Genomic DNA, 3,298 nt, shown 5'->3' with positions numbered 1-3,298 from the left:
GGACAAGGAGTTTTAGAAATTGTCCAATATTAGGGGTCGAGGGGAATGTGACCTATAGTCTTACAGAGACATCAGCCCTTTCCGAAGGTGGAAAAAGGGGCTTCTAAGGTCCAGTCATCATGACTAGGTATTTTGTATCTTAGGCTGCTGACCTCCAGAGAGGCTTTGCAGGCCCTGGGCCTGCTACAGTGGGCAAGCCCAAAAAGCATCTTTTAGGTCTATCACACTAAACCACAAGTGTGATGGGGGAATATTACTCAATAGTGTATAGGGGTTAGGCACTACTGGGTATCAATTCACTGTTCTTATATTCACTTCTCTCACAGGCTTGTCCAAGCCTTAAGTCCCATCTGACTTCTTGAATGGTAACATGGATTTGTCAGTTTGAAGGGGCTTTTTGAGTCCATTTCAGCTAGCTGTGAACCACTGGCTTCAATTCGACAAGGACAAAAGCAAAAGACGGGAGGCGAAATGTCCCACGGTTCATTGTGGAACTACTCCAGGGGGTCTAGGAGGAAAAAAAAAGGTCGAGTGTCTGATTGTGGGAGATTTTAAACACAGGGGAAGGGGGCAGAAGAGAGGCACCACAGCCAATGGGACACAACTGTTGGGAGGGGCGAGGGGAGGAGTAACCTGGGGAGACACCACCACTGGGGCTTTGGGGGAGAGGGGAGAATGGAACAAACCATGTGATACAACATCAACTATTTGGTGTAAAACAACAAGACCACCCAGTGCAAAATAATAGCTAACAAAATTACTTAGTGCAATACAACATGGGTGTATTATGGGGGGACATACAGGGTTCTAAGGTCCCCTCTTCAAGTAGGTCCTGGATCACTGGCTGCAGTCCTCATCTCCTGTTGGAATCCTGGATGCTGAGAATTTTCGACTTTCTGTGCTGATGGGCACTGATCCCCAGGAGAGCACTGCATTTGACCAGAGGCCATGGAACAGGCTTCCAAAATGGATTAATAGCACTGGGATTGCAGGTGTGTAGTTGGTTAGACGTGCGTAATATCACAGGGTGAAAAACGTAGAGTTTGGGGTTTTAGACAATAGTAATAAATATGAAGCAAGATGGAGGTTTTAGGGTGGAGGCAGGTTGTTCTTCTTTATCTTCTTCTTTCTTCTTCTTCATGGGTTTGGGTGGTATTTTGTAATTGGACAGAAAAGTCCACAGTACGGACTTTGAGGGATTGGTTATTGGGTTAAAAGGGAAAATAATTTAGGTGTCCTTTCCTAATTGGATAGTTTAGCCTTAAAAGACCTTGTAACAAGTGATAGCCATTTTGCGCCTTGTTCATGAAGGACTGCAGAACTCACAGCTGTGAGTCTGTAACACTGATAAGAAACAATAAACACCTGAGCCTGAATGTGAACTATTGTCTCAAGTACCTTAAATCCCAAGCAGGGGAGAGTGGGTATTGTCGTACCTGAACTGAATGGTTCTCATTTAACTATTTTTTATTACTATAGGTTTCATTTTTAATTTATCTTGGTTTCTTTTAATGAATTTCTTCATCTTCTTCCCTTAATTGGAGAAGCTTAACTACTATTTTCCCTTCCTCTGAGAGTACTCCAGTGCTCAACTGTACCTGTAAATAACGTCCTAATAAATTGCACCCTGCTTCTGGAACTAATAAAACATCCGCAATTCCTATTTTATTTGTCCTTTCAAACTTTACTTGCTTTATAAATGAGGCTTTGAACCCTTCCCTTTTTGCACCTCCTACTTGCACAGTATCTTGACCCTTTTAATACCCCTTTGGAATTTTACAAACACAAGTTCTTTCAGCCCCCATGTCTAGTAAGAATTTAAATTCTTTCTCCTGGGGACCTATTTTTAAAGTTATCAAGGGCTCCTGATCGTATTCTGTCTCCAGGAGGTAGAGCCCCTGACATCCTTAGTCTTCCACTTCTCCTTTTTTCAGTCTCATAGACCCTCAGGTCCTATTTTTGGAGGGGGCAATTTTTCCTGATATGTCCATTCTCTTTACAGTAAAAGCAAACTGCTCCTAGGTTCCCTTGTTTCCCAAATTCTCCTTTTTGTGTTTAGTGCAAAGGAGCTGCATCCCTCCTACGTGTATCTTCTCACATTTGGGGTCTCCTTCCCTTACATGGGTTGTTCTTTACATGTTGGTTTCCTTCCCTAATGGCAGTTACCATTACTCTGGCCTTTACCTTGGCCTTCTCTTCATCTCTCTTCACATATACTTTCTGTGCTTCTCTTTAAAGATCTTCTAATCTCCTTTCTTGCCAACCATCTAACTTTTCTAACTTTTTCCATATATCTGGCCAAGTGTGAGTGAGGAAATTTATCTTTAGCAAGGTCTGTCTGGCAACTGTATCAGGGTCAACCTCTGAATATTGCCTCATATTTTTCCTTAATCTTTCTAGGCACTCTGTTGGGGTTTCTTCCCTCTTTTGCTGCTCATCAAAAACCTTATGAGCATTCTGATTTCATGGGGCTGCTTCCTTGATACCTCTTATAATTAATGTTCTATACTCCTCCATGTCTTGCCTTACCCCAGTGCTTTTGTGGTCCCCAGGAGGTCCCTGCATATGTTCTCTTTCCCCTATCTGTATTCCAGCCACCCGGATCATGTCTTTCCTCCAGTGTAAATAACATGGTTATTATTGATTGCATATTTTCCCATGTGTAAATATTGGGCCCTGTTTTGGTTTGAAAAGACAGGTGTGTGCTAAGGAAGGCAGGAACCTCCCCTAAAATGGAAAATGTAAACTCTCTCTCTCTGAATTGTTATAAATTTGAAATTAAGGGAGGCTCTTAGGCAAAGATATGGGACCAGGAATAACGGTTCTTTATTAGGGAAGAAAATAAAAATAAAATAAGCAGTGCAGTAAAACAAAACAACACTGACAGAATCAGAACACAACCTGACACCCTGTTGGTCAGGGTGTTGGTAGCAGTCCCATTGAAATGGTGGCTGCAGTCCTCCTGGAGTGACAGATGTGGTTCTGTTGAAGCAGTGATCCTGTAGAAGGGTGTAGTCTTTCTCTGAAGATCTAGTGGAAGAGGCAGCTGTTCCTCGGGAATCTAGTGGAAAGGCTGTGCTGGTGTCCCAAACATTTCAAATTATATCCAGTTAGGAATGCTTGGCTCCTCCCCCTGGGCGGTGCATCTCACAATGAGATGCTGTAATTTTTATCAGTCACGAAGTGACATTTAATGGCCCATTAACAGCAGATGTCTCTCTGGAGGGAGGATTGGTTTGTGGAAGAGATAAAGAAAACTGCCCAATTAACAGAAGATAACTGCCACCCCTCTAACAGA

Source organism: Zonotrichia leucophrys, unplaced genomic scaffold, assembly GCF_028769735.1.
Source record: "Zonotrichia leucophrys gambelii isolate GWCS_2022_RI unplaced genomic scaffold, RI_Zleu_2.0 Scaffold_72_229719, whole genome shotgun sequence".
NCBI classification, from domain to species: Eukaryota; Metazoa; Chordata; class Aves; order Passeriformes; family Passerellidae; genus Zonotrichia; species Zonotrichia leucophrys.
Note: the sequence above shows the minus strand (reverse complement) of the source record.